This window comes from Peromyscus eremicus, chromosome X (assembly GCF_949786415.1).
Source record: "Peromyscus eremicus chromosome X, PerEre_H2_v1, whole genome shotgun sequence".
NCBI lineage: Eukaryota > Metazoa > Chordata > Mammalia > Rodentia > Cricetidae > Peromyscus > Peromyscus eremicus.
This window is the reverse complement of record NC_081439.1, coordinates 13,938,951-13,953,448: the sequence shown is the minus strand read 5'-3', so window position 1 is coordinate 13,953,448 and position 14,498 is coordinate 13,938,951. Positions and strand designations below refer to the sequence as shown.

At 41.4% G+C, this 14,498-nt stretch overlaps 1 pseudogene; it reads left to right on the top strand.

Annotated features, from left to right (window-relative positions):
- Nucleotides 1-2,091: 2,091 nt before the first annotated feature.
- Nucleotides 2,092-3,045, top strand: LOC131899696 (DNA-directed RNA polymerases I, II, and III subunit RPABC3-like; annotated as a pseudogene).
- Nucleotides 3,046-14,498: the final 11,453 nt, after the last annotated feature.

Sequence of the window (14,498 nt, the reverse complement as noted above, 5' to 3'; positions counted from 1 at the left end):
AAGGACCTGAATTCCTGTCTTCTCCTGCCTTATATTCCTTTCTCTGCCCAGTCATATCACTTCATGTCTCAACCATCCCAGGGCTGGGATTAAAGGTGTGTGATCCCAAGTGCTGGAGTTAAAGATGTGTGCCACCACTACCTGGCTGTTTCTCTTTTAGACTGGATTAATCTCGTGTAGGCCAGCGTGTCCTTGAACTCATAGAGATCCAGACAGATCTCTGCCTCCGCCTCCCGAGTGCTGGTATTAAAGGCATGTACCACTACTGCTTGACGTCTATGGCTAACTCTATGGCTAGCTCTGTCTTCTGATCATCAGGCAAGCTTTTATTTCTTAGATTACAAGCAATATATCACCACATATAACTCTATCTAGTGAAACAGAATCAGTCATTAACAGTCTCTCAAACTAAAAAAAGCCTAGGGCTAGATGGTTCTAGCACAGAATTCTACCAGACTTTCAAAGAAGAGGCAATGCCAATACTCCTCAAATTATTCCACACAATAAAAACAGAAGTAACATTGCTCAATTCATTTTTTGAAGCCATAGTCAACCAGGTTCCCAAACTACATAAAGACCCAACAAAGAAAGAGAATTACAGACCAATTTATTTCCTTTATGAATATAGATGTGAAAATACTTGATAAAATATTTGCAAACCAAACCCAATAACACATCAAAAAGGTCATCCATTATAATAAGTAGGCTTCATTTACATGGTTCACCACATGTAAATCAATAAATGTAATTCCTCATGTAAACAAATTGAAAAAAAAACCCTTGATTATCTCATTAGCTTCAGAGAAGGCCTTTGACAAAACCCAACACCCCTTCATGATAAAAGTTCTGGAGAGATTAGGGATAAAAGGGACATACATCAACATAATAAAGGCAGTTTACAGCAAGCCTGTAGCCAACATCAACATAAATGAAGATAAGCTTAAAGCAATTCCACTAAAATCGGGAACAAGACAAGGTTGTCTACTCTCTCCATACCTATTCAATATGGTACTTGAAGTCATAGCTACAGCAATAAGACAACTGAAGGAGATCAAGAGGATACAAATTGGAAAGGAAGAAGTCAAATTATTTTTATTTGCAGATGATATGATAGCATACATAAGTGATCCTAAAAATTCCACCCATGAACTCCTACAACTGATAAACCCTTTCAGCAAAGTAGCAGGATACAAAATCAACTCACAAAAATCAGTAGCCCTCCTATATACAAATGACAAATGGACTGAGAGAGAAATCAAGGAAACAACACCTTTCACAATATCCCCAAATAATATAAAATATCTTAGAATAACTCTAAACAAGCAAGTGAAAGACTTATATGATAAAAAAAAATTGAAGAAGGTATCAGAAGATGGAAAGATCTCCCAGGCTCATGGATCAGTAGGATTAACATAATAAAAATGGCAATCTACAGATTCAATGCATTTCCATCAAAATTCTAACACAATTCTTCACAGATCTTGAAAGGACAATTCTCAGCTTCATATGGAAACATGAAAACAAACAAACAAAAAACCCAGGATAGATAAAACAGTCCTGAATCATAAAAGAACTGCTAGCAGCCTCACAACCCAGATTTCAAGTTGTATGTACAGAGCTATAGTAATAAAACAGTGTGGTATTAGCAAAAAAACAGACATGTTGATCAATAGCATCAAAATGAAGACACAGATAAAAATCTACACATTTATGGACACTCAATTTTTGGTAAAGAAGTCAGAAACACACATTGTAATAAAGACAGCATCTTCAACAAATGGTACATGTCAAACTGAATGGCTACATGTAGAAGAATGCAAATAGATCCATACTTATCATCCTGCACAAAACTCAACTCCGAATGGAGCAAACACTTCAACATAAAACTGGATACATTGAATCTATCAGAAGATAAAGTGGAAAATAGCCTTGAACTCATTAGCACAGAAAAAGACTTTCTGAATAGAAGAACACTTAGTGCAGGCACTATGATCAACAATTATTAATCAGAACCGCATGAAACTGAGAAGTTTCTGCATGGTGAAGGATGTTGTCATTCAGACAAAGCAGCAGCCTACAGAATAGGAAAAGATGGTTACCAAGTACACATTAAATAGAGAGCTTATAGCCAAAATATATAAAGATCCTGAAAAACTAGATATCAAGAAGACAAATAACCCAAGTGGTGATGGTGCACTCAGGACCTCTGCAGCTTTTGTGCCCCTCACAGTGGTGGACATCCTGTTCGAGGAGATTTTTGATGTGAAAGACATTGACCCAGAAGACAAGAAATTTGATTATCTTGATAGAACTGTAAGTATGAATCTTTCAGGTTGGACCTAACTCAGATGTCAGTGTTCAGATTTACCCTGTAGACTTAAGTGACAAGTTCCAATTGGTCAAAACTAGTACCTTGTATGAAGATGATACTTTGGGTGATGGTTGTGGTGGTTTGAAAGAAAATGACCCCGAAAGGAACGGCACTATTAGGAGGTGTGACTTTGTTGGAATAGGTGTGGTCTTGTTGGAGGAAGTGTGTCACTGTAGAAGTGGGCATTGGGGGTCTCATATATGCTCAAACCATACCCAGTGTCTTAGTTCACTTCCTGTTGCCTGAAAGTCAAGATGTAGGACACTTGGCTACTTCTCCAGCACCAAGTCTGCCTACACGCCACCATGCCACACCACGATGATAATGGACTGAACCTCTGAAAATGTAAACCACCCCAGTTAATTATTTTTCCTTTATAAGAGTTGTCATGGTTATGGTGCCTCTTCACAGTAATAGAAACCCTAACTAAGACAATGGTGACTATAACCCCTGAGGTGATAGGCCTTCTAGGGCTGACCAGTTTAAGCATGTAATGTATGGGGAAGTGTACAGGGCTGAGGGGGACAACACCTCTACTGAAGTAGGAACAGGCCTATCTGCATATGTGTCTTATGGGGGGCTTGCTCATGAGGCTTCAGGGCGAGGCCAACAACCTACATGAATTTGAGGTGGATTCCAGAGTGTATCTGCTAATAAAGAAACTGGTATTCTGAACCTCATGCTTAGTCACTCAAGTCACGGACATTGTTCAAACCTGAGTAGTATTTGCCTGTGAAAGGGACTGGGCTCTGTGTCCACTGTGGACAGATCTTCAGTTTGTTTGAATTCAATGGAAAACTGATTTGTCTAGAAAAGGCCAAATGGGAGAGCTTAGCATGAATCTGAAGTTGTGTATGATTTTTTTTTCAATTTAAATTTTACTTTTTCTTAGAAAAAAAAAAAGAAAACAACCAATTAAAAATGGGGTACACCACATGACTCATTGAACATGGGAAGGTTGAGCTGGCACCTACATAGAATCTTTATCCCCATGTTCTGGTGTCTTTGACACAGAAAAGTACTCTACAGGCTTCTAAAAGTGTAATGGAAACACCAACTCTATCACAAAACTTTTGATCTACAATCTGTCCTGCCTGTAAAGTACACTAGGACAATGGGGGGCCCAGAACTTGTGGGAGCAGCCAGCCAATGTCTGCTGTGACTTAAGGCTCACTCCATGACATGGAACCCATAGCCAACACTGCTGGGGTGATCAAGAACCACAGACTAGATAGCCCAGAGACCTAGGGTAAAACCAAACACTACTGGTATAAAAAAAGTATCAATAAAATGACTCCTAGTAATATTCTGCTATGTTCACAGATCAGTGCCTTGGCCATCATCAGAGATGCTTCCTCTTGTAACAGATGGGAACAAATACAGAAACTCACAGCCAAACATTACACACACAGAGAGAAACCTTGGAACACACAGGTCTAAACAAGATGTCTCCATCAAATTCCTCCCCTCAGAGCTCAGGGGAACCCTGCAGAAGAGGAAGTGGAAGGAGTAGGAGAGATAGATGGGACAAAGGGCACCAGTAGAACTTCTAACTGAGCAAAGCTCATATGAACTCACACACTGAAGCAGCATGCACAGGACCTGCACGGCTCTGCTCCAGGTCCTCTGCGTATATATAATAGTTTTCAGTTTAGTACTTTTATGGGACTCCTGAGTATGTGAACAAGTGGGGCTGATTCTTGTGCCTTCTCTTTGAACTTTTTTAGTTTTCTGTTGGCTTGGTTTGTCAAACTTTGATATGATGGTTTTTGTTTTTTCTTATTGTATTTCATTATGTTTTGTTTCTCTTAGAAGCCTGTTCTTTTCTGATAAGAGAAAGAAAAAGATTGGGTCAGGTGGAAGAGGAGGTGTGGAGGAACTGGGAGGAATAGAGGGAGGGGAAACTGTATTCAGATTATATTATATTTAAAAATTAAAAGTAAGAAAAAAGATGGAGCACAGATCTGAACAGAATTCTCAATAGAGGAATTTTAAATAGCTGAGAAACACTTAAAAATGTTTAATATCCTTAGTCATTAGGGAAATGCAAATCAAAACTTTGATATTCCATTTTACAACCCTCAGATCAGTTAAGATCAATAAAAATACATTTCAGCTAATGTTGGTGAGGATGTGGAGTAGGGGGAACACTCATCCATTGCTGGTGAGTGTGAACTTATATAGCCACTGTGGAAATCCTTGTGGCAGTTCCTCAGTCACATGGGAATCCATCTACCTCAAGACCCAGCTATACCACTCTTGGGCATATACCCAAAAGATGCTTCAATCTACCACAAGGACACTTGCTCAACCACATTCATTGTTGTTCTATTCACAATAGCCACAAATTAGAAACAACCTAGATGTCCCTTAGCAGATTAATGGATAAAGAAAATGTGGTACATTTACACAATGGAGTATCACTCAGCCATTAAAAAAAAAAGATATCACAAAATTTGCAAGTAAAAGAAAGGAACTAGAAAAAAATCATCCTGAGGGGGGTATCCTAGTCCCAGAAATATAAATATTGTACATATTTGCTTATATGTGAATATTAGCTGTTAAGTCAATGATAAGCAAGCTACAATCTGCAGAACCACAGAGGGTAGATATAGAGTAAGGGGATATGAGTGTACAGATAGATCTCTTTAGGAAAGTGACATAGACTAGATAGTTATGGATGGATGGGGTGGTCTGGAATGGGGAGGATCAAGTCCAGACAGAGATTAGGAAGAGAACACAGGGAGAGACAGCTAAAATTAAGAGCTATTTGTGGGGTAGTATGGAAACCTAATACAGTAGAATCTTCCTAAAATACGTACATAAATGAAGGCGATCTAAAAGAAATCATCAAATAGTAGGGGAGACAGAGTCCCAACTGGCCATCTCTTGTCACCCAATGAAGCTACCAGTACCAAGACTGAGTTACATCTAATTGAGTTGCTGGCCAAAGGGGTCTCATGGGAATCTTTAAACAACCCAGGCTGTTGTTGCCAAGGGAATTGGTTACTCTCTACAAACTGACAGCAAGGCCCCATTGCTGAAGACAACACATGCAAAATTCATTAAACATGGAGAGGAAGAGCTGGTACCTACATAGAGCTTTCACTCCCATGTGCTAGTGTCTTTGATACCAGAACAACTCTGTAAAGCTTCCAAAAGAGAAATGTAAACACCAACCCTACCAGAAAACCTTTGTTCTGCAATCTGTCCTGCCTGCAAATTATGCTAGGGCAATGGTGGCACAGAATCTGTGGGAGTAACTGACCAATCTCTGGTTTGACTTAAGACCCCTCTATGCGACAGAACCTATACCTGTTGTTTAACTATGTGAAGATGTGTCACATTTGTTTATGCCACATTTGTTTAACTATGTAAAGATGTGCTGCTGTTTTCACCTTGCCTGCCTAAAGTGCCTGATTGCTTTAATAAAAGGCTGAACGGCCGATAGCTAGGCAGAGGAGGGATAGGCAGGACTGGTGGGCAGAGAGAAAAGGGGCCAGCCAGCTGAGGACTAGCCAGCCAGACCCTGGGGAAGTAGGAAAGCAGGATGGACAATACATAGATGAGATAAATGAGCCTCGGGGCAGCACATAGGTTAATAGAAATGGGTTAATTTAAGTTAGTGGGGAAAAAAGATAGCTAGAAGCAGGCCTAAGCTAAGGCTAAGCATTCACAGTTAATAAGTCTCTGTGTCATGATTTGGAGGCTGATTGTCCACAAAAGCCTGATACACATACTTGGCACTCCTTGGGTGACCAAGAACCAGAGATTAGACTAGATAGCCCAGGGACCTAGGATAAAATCAAATACCAGTGGTCTTTAAAAAAAGTACTGATAAAATGACTCCTAATGACATTGTACTATACTCCTTAATCAGTTGCTCAAGCATTATAAAAGAAGGTTCCTCCGGTGGCATATGGGAACAATACAGAGACCAACAGGCAGACATTGTACATGAACACCTACAGTGTTCCAAGATCTCTACACACAGAGAGTGAGAGACCTTGGAACACTTAGCCATAAATGGGATGTCTTCGTCAAATCCCCCTTCTCAGGGCTCAGGGAACCCCATAAAAGCAGAAGAGGAGGTGGGAAAAGTATAAGAGTCTGCGGGGATGGAGGACACCAGGAGAACAAGGCCCTTTAAATCAACATGATCAAAGCTCATGTGAACTCACAGAGACTGAGGCAGTCTACACAGCACCTGCATGGGTCTGCACCAGGTCCTCTGAGCATATATTATGGCTTCCACTTTAGTTTTTTTTATGGTACTGAGTGGGCAAATGAGTGGGTCTTTGGTTCTCTTGGACTCTCTTTCTTTTGTTTGTTTGTCTTATCCAACTCTGATGTGATAGTTTTACCTTATTATATTTTATTTTGTTATATTTTATTATTATTTCTTAGCAGCTTGTTCTTTTCTAATTAGAGACATAAAGGGAACAGCTCCAGATGGGAGTCAAGGAGGGGAGGAACCGGGAAGAGTAGAGAGAGGGGAAACTAATCGGGACATGGTATGTGAGAAAAGAATTGATTTTCAATAAAAGGGGGAAATGTGCAACAAAAAATGCTTACTGTGATAGTCAGGGTTTGTTTGTTTGTCCCTTTTTTCTTTTTTGTCAACGTGGCACAAACTGTTGTCGTACAAGAAGAGGGAAGCTCAATTAAGAAAATGCCTGTATCAGATTGGCCTATACACTAGTCTGTGAGGCATTTTCTTAGTTGATAATTGATGTGGAAGGATCCAGCCTACAGGGGGCAGTGCCATTCCCGGGAAGGTGGTCCTGGATGTTAAAAGAAGGCGAAGAAAGCCATGAAGGGTAAGCCAGAAGGCAGCTTTTCTCTGTTGTCTCCGCTTCAGTTCTTGTGCCTGGGTTCCTGCCTTGGCTTCCCTTGGTGATAGACTGAAATAAACTCTTGATAGATCAAGAGCTGAAATAAACCCTTTCCTTTACAAGTTTCTTGTGGTCATGGTCTTTATCACAGCAATGGAAATCAAATTAAGGTACTTACAAACATAAATATGTTCAAAATAACTTCAGACCTCCTAACAGAAACCATAAAAGCCAGGAAAGCACAAAATTATGTATCTTACACCTCCAAATTAAATAATTGTCAACCAAGATTGCAATATGCAGCAAAATTACCTTTAAGTGAAGAAATAAGCCAATATATCACAGAAACACTTGCATATCCATATTTATTGCTACACTATTCACAATAGCCAGAAAGTGGAGACAGTTTAGATGTCAATGGACAAGTGAATGGGTAATGAAAATGTGGTACATATGCACAACTCCATTTTATTCATCTGTAATGAATGCCAAGTGCAGAAAAGAGAGATACTGTATTTTCTCTCATATGTGAAATCTATATCTAATTATATCTAATTATGAACAAACAGATATGCATATAATGTAGTTTCATATGATGAAATATAATCTACTTTCATAGGATGAAAGTAGAATGGTAACTATGAAGAGGGAGACTGTGGTGGTATTGTGTTCCCCAAAATATTGTGCACCCTAATAAACTTATCTGGGGTCAGAGACAGAACAGCCACTAGATACAAAGGCTAAAAAATGGTGGCACTCACTCCTTTAATCCTAGCATTCCAGAGACAGAAATCCCCCTGGATCTCTGTGAGTTCAAGGCCACATTGGAAACAGCCAGGCATGGTGACACATGCCTTTAATCTCAAGAAGTGAGCCTTTAATCCCAGGGAGTGATGGCAGAAAGCAGAAAGATATATTAGGCTTGAAGACCAGAAACTAGAAGCATTTGGCTGGTTAAGCTTTCAGGCTTTCCAGTAGCAGTTCAGCTGAGATTCATTCTGGATGAGGACTCAGAGGTTTCCAGTCTGAGGAAACAGGATCAGCTGAGGAACTGGTGAGGTGTGGTAGCTGTGGCTTATTCTGCTTCTCTGATCTTCCAGCATTCACCCCAATACCTGGCTCAGGTTTCATTTTATTAATAAGTACCTTTAAGATTCATACTACAGGAGACAAATGTCTAAGGAGATCAGAGGGGAGAATAAGAGAGGATAATGAGAGCAGGAATGGTAAACCAAGTGAGACTATTTGGGGAGTGTGAAGGGGATAGCAATAAGAGCAAGAAGATATTGAGGGGGTATATGGGGTGTAACTGTGAACAATACCTGTGAAACCTATATTCCATATGCTAACTAAAAATTAATATTAATAAAAAGGAAAACTAAAAACACTTTTATTTTCACTTTTACAAAGAAATCTTCCACTTGTACAAAATAAATGTATTTGTACATAGATACTCAGTGATACATTGCTCAAAATAATATTATTAAATTACTGTATAATTAAGGTCATTATAAATAATGTGATAAAAGTGAAGACAAGCTGGCCAAACAGACTTCCACAGCACTCACCTTTTTACTCACGTAGAAGCACAAAAGTAACAGTTGTGAATTACATTTCCAGGTGAATGACTATGACAGAACATTGTACATGAGCAATAAAGAAACTGGAAACTTTTAAGATAAAAGATCTGGAACATCAGCACAGTAAAGTGAATAAAATAATCTTGTATAATTCTACTAGGATTCATGGAGGGCCAGGAGGACTTCTGCCTTCACAGGTTTAAGAATGAATGGCAGAGTTCTAGCAAACACTATCATTGTGGATGCTGGCACTCTCACTAAATGGAAAGTTTCAAAATCCTCACATGCTTTCAGCCTACTGAAGATACGACATCTGAATTCTTCAGAGTAGTATTGCTTTAGAAAAGATCTCAGCATCAACCAATGAAACCCCAGAATTCTGTAGTGAAGGCTCTGTCCCCACTTCCTCTCCCATGTTAAAGAAGTGAAACCCCAGGGTTCTGTAGCCAGGAGCCATTCAAAAAAAGGGGGGGGCACTGTCTGAATTTGAATTGGCTTAAAGTCAGAAACCCTTGCACCTTGTAATCCTTGCGACACCATGTACATTTTACTGCACTGACTCTGCATATAGGTAGTTCACAAACCAAACTTGACCCACTACAGTGACTGATTGAAGCTTCAGCAGGATATTGGGGAATTTCAGGAGTCAGAAAAAGAACCAAGTAAAAAATATGAAAATTCAAACCACAATATAACAAATAACTAATGTCGAAAGCCAAAACAATAAATGACAACAAAGAATATATATAAATTTGAAAAGAGGTCTTTTGAAATAATCCACTGAGACAAAAAAAAGGTAGAAAGAAAGAACAGGGAATTCAAGATCATGGGGTACTAGTAAGTGGACAAACCTCCACATCTATAATCTTTAATCTCACTGAGGTTTTTTAATAGTCATTCCTCCATGTTCTTTATCGGGCATTTTTTTTTCATTTCAATTTTATCACACCATGTTTCCACATCTTGAATTTCTTTTTATTTTTTTTCTTTTTTTCTTTCTTTCTTTCTTTCTTTTTTTGGTTTTTCAAGACAGGGTTTCTCTGTGAAACAGTCCTGGCTGTCCTGGAACTTACTCTGAAGCCCAGGCTGGCCTCGAACTCAGAGATCTGCCTGCCTCTGCCTCCCGAATGCTGGGATTAAAGGCTTGCGCCACCGCCACCCGGCTCTCACAGTTTGAATTTCAAGAAGTGCAGAAGGGCTATTCAGCAGTGTTAGCAAATGAAAACGGGCGAGCCCCTAGAGTAGCACAAAAAGCGATGCTGAGAGCAAAACCGATTTCAGCGAGTGTACGCGCTGCGCCAAAATAAAGATTTCCAACCATCAAGCTAACGGTTAAAAAACAAACCAAATCCAAAGTTCAGTTAACTATGGAAGATCAGAGGCTACATGAATTAAATAGACAAGATGAATAAAGCACCGTTGGTCCTCTGAAAGAGTGAACCAAATCAACAAACCCCATTGCCAAATCAAGAAAAGTGATGACCACATACAAAAGATGAGAGGTGGAAAAGTTGAAATTATACAAAATACCATAATGACACAATTCATCATTAAAGGTTATTGTGGAAACCCACACGCCAAAACTTGAAAGAAAAACAGAAGAAATGAGCAAGTATCTAGATATATCTGGCCTGCCAAAATTGAACCCACAGGGACATTAAAATATAACTAGACTAATTTGGCAGCAGATGGGACTCAAAAATACAGGTCAGAACCAGAAAGAGAGAAAACCTTCACAGGCCATTCCTTAGTGACCCACTGACCTCCACCAGACCCCGCATTTCAAAACAGCAGCACCAACTGGAGGTTGAGTTCAAACACGAGAAGCCTTAGGAACATTTCAGTGCCAATTATAATAAATGAATTAAATAAGCCTGAGTGGTTTTCTCTTTTTCAATTCCATGGAAGTTTGATAAGTACTTGACTGTGATAAACATTAAGACCAAACACAAATTTGGGAGGAAAGGGTTTATTGGTCTTACACTTTCACATTGTAGTCCATCACTGAAAGAAGCCAGTACAGGAATATAAACAGGGCAGGAATCTGGAGGCAGGAGCTGATGCAGAGGCCAAAGGTGCTGTTTACTGGCTTGCTCCTCAAGGCTTGCTCAGCCTGTTTTCCTATAGAACCCAGGACCACCAGTTCAGGGATGGCACCACCCATAATGAGCTGAGCCCTCCCCCCATCAATTACTAATCAAGGAAATGCTCCACAAGAATGCTTACAGCCCAACCTTTTTTTTTTTTTTTTTAAGATTTATTTATTTATTATATATACAGTGTTCTGTCTGCACATATCCCTGCAGGCCAGAAGAGGGCACCAGATCTCATTACAGATGTTTGTGAGGCCACCACGGGGTTGCTGGGAATTGAACTCAGGACCTTTGGAAGAACGAGCAGTGCTCTTAACCTCTGAGCCATCTCTCCAGCCCCTTATAGCCCAATCTTATGGAGGCATTTTTTCCTTAAGGAGAAAGGATGTTCCTCCCTCCCGGATGACTATAGTTTGTGTCAAGTTGACATAAAACTAGCTAGCACAGCTGAGCCCTTGTCATCTTGACACACAGACACATCACTATTAAGTCACAACCTTTCCTTTCTTGTTCATCCCCAAGATCACACATTAATAAAGACATCACAATATAAAATACTTTACAAATTTAAAAAGTTTCACAGCATGCTGGGTGGTGGTGGCACATGCCTTTAATCCCAGCACTCAGGAGGCAAAGTCAGGCAGATCTCTGTGAGTTCAAGGCTAGCCTGGTCTACAGAACGAGATCCAGGACAGGCACCAAAAGAAACCCTGTGTCGGAAAAAAAAAAAAAAAGGTTCCACAGCCTTACAAATTCAAACACTTTAAATTTTGTCTCTTTAAAAATATCCAGTCTCACTTTGCTCAGCCTGGGTGTAGGGAGGAGGGGACTGGACCTGCCTCAACTGAATCTACCAGGCTGGGCTGACTCCCCAGGGGAGGGAGACCTTGCCTTGGAGGAGGTGGGAATGGGGGGTAGATGGGGGGGGGAAGGCTGGGGGTGGGAGGAGGGAGGACACGAGAATCCATGGCTGATATGTAAAATTAAATTAATTATAAAATAAAAAATATTTTTAAAAAAGATTCATCTTAAAAAAAATATCCAGTCTCAAAGAAAGTAAAAATAAAAATAAAAAAAATCCAATCTCGCACAGGCTGGATGACCAGGGACCTAGGATAAAACCAAACATGACTAGAGAAAAAAAATGTCAATGTAATGATTCCTAATGATTTTCTGCTATACTCATAGATTGATGCCTAGCCCAGTTGTCATCACAGAGCCTTCATCCAGCAACTGATGGAAACAGATGCAGACCCACAGCCTAACATTAGGCTGAGCTGGAGGAATCCTGCTGAAGAGAGGGAGGAAGGATTGTAGGAGCCAGAGGGTGCAAGGGCATCACAAGAAAACCCACAGAATCAACTAACCTGGGCTCATAGGAGCTCACAGAGACTGAATCAACAACCAGGGAGCCTGTATGGGACTGACCTAGGTACTCTGCATATATGTGACAGTTGTGGAGCTTGCCCTCTTGTGGGACTCCTAACAGTGGGAACAGGGACTGTCTCCAACTCTTTTACTGGCTTTTGGGACCCTACTCCTCATACTGGGTTGCCTTGCCCAGCCTTAATACAAGGGGAGGTGCTTGTCTTACTACAACTTAATATGCCATTGTTTGTTGATATCCATGGGAGACCTGATCTTTCCTGAACAGAAATGGAGGAGGAGTAGATTGGGGGGTGGATACAGAGGGTAGGTAGGTGGAGAGACTGGGAGGAGAGGTGGAAGGGGAAACTGTGTTCGGGATGTAAAACAAACAAACAAACAAACAAATATATTTTTTAAAGTATTTAGTCTCTTTTAAAATCTAAAGTCTCTGAAAACTCCCAAATTTCTTTAAAATTGTAAAGTCTCTCAACTCTGGGCTTCTGCTGCTTGGTGGTCATCCCATGGTCCTAATGTCTCCAAGATACTGGAGTCTTCTTAGTCAAATGGGCTGCACTTTCACCAATAGCCTCTCCTGAGCTCTCTGCATGATGCCAAGCCTCAACTTCTCTGCTTGATCCTTTTAAACCTGGGCCTTCAACTGCCACTGAGGCTGCACCTTCACCAGTGACTTCTCCTGGCCTCTTATGGTGCCAAGCCTCAGCTGCTCTCCATGACCCCTTCATGCCTTCAAAACCAGTACCACCTGAGTGACTTTTACACTACCAAGCTCAGCTGCCAATGCAAGGCACAGCCTTGGCCACCTCTGGAACACGACTTGTGTGCTGACTCTCAGGAAACACTTCCCAGAAGATTTTACCTCATTGACAATCCTCTTAATCACCGCTAATTTCTCAACTCCAGCTGACCAACATTAATTGTCCCAGTAAAGCAAAGGTTTCACTCCAATGGCATTGGTCTCTTCTTAATCACAACTGACTCTTCAGCCCCAGCTGAGCAGAACCACAGAATCTTAATTCAAAATAGCAAAAATGCAACGGCCCCAATAGTTTTTAAGTAACTCTCACACTTCCCTCTGGCACTTGACAAACCAGGCCTCCGTCATCTACATTTCTGTCAACACTCTTTTCTTCCAAAGTCCCACAGAACAAATCACCAAGGTTGGAACACTTGCTGACCTTTCTTGCCCAAAGCTCCAAAGTTTTTCCACAACCCCCCACCCCAACCTGCCAGAAGCACAAAAACAAAGAGGCTGCTGAGGCCAGTTGCTTCAACTTACCCCTGCCAAATACAGGACCAGAAGGAGCCTAATAAAGCCAATGTTATCTGAGGACTTCATCTTTCAATGCAGCCCAGCTTGGCAGCAATTGCCTCATAAAGTAGTGCTGCTCTCAATCTTGGCCAAAAGTTAATACAGAAATTCAGCAGTCGGCAAAGTACCGACAATAAGTGACTGGTGAGTGATCATTCCTAAATAAGGCATCTCTAACAACTGTATAACGTGCAAGGGACATGGCAGAAGAGGACATGGGAAGAGTGTAAGAGGCACAGCAGTGCTGTGAAGTGCTGTCCTCTGGGGTGATGTGTCTGCTGGAATCCTCAACTCCCTTGACTGAATACTTGAACAAAATTTCCACTAGCCGGTATTCCAGTATGTGCCACTAACTGGACTCAGTGGATTCTTAGAGAGAGAGAGAGAGAGAGAGAGAGAGAGAGAGAGAGAGAGAGAGAGAAGAGAAGAGAAGAGAAGAGAAGAGAAGAGGAGAGGAGAGGAGAGGAGAGGAGAGGAGAGGAGGGGAGGGGAGGGGAGGGGAGTGGAGGGGAGGGGAGGGGAGGGGAGGGGAGGAGAGGAGGAGGAGAAGAGAGGAGAAGAAGAAGAGAGGAGGAGGAGAAGAGAGGAGGAGGAGGAGAAGAGGAGGAGGAGAAGAGAGGAGGAGGAGAAGAGAGGAGGAGAAGAAGAGAGGAGGAGGAGAAGAGAGGAGGAGGAGAAGAGAGGAGGAGAAGAAGAGAGGAGGAGGAGGAGAGAGGAGGAGGAGAAGAGAGGAGGAGGAGAAGAGAGGAGGAGGAGGAGAAGAGAGGAGGAGGAGAAGAGAGGAGGAGGAGAGAGGAGGAGGAGAAGAGAGGAGGAGGAGAAGAGAGGAGGAGGAGAAGAGAGGAGGAGGAGAAGAGAGGAGGAGGAGAAGAGAGGAGGAGGAGGAGAGAGGAGGAGGAGGAGAGAGGAGGAGGAGAGAGG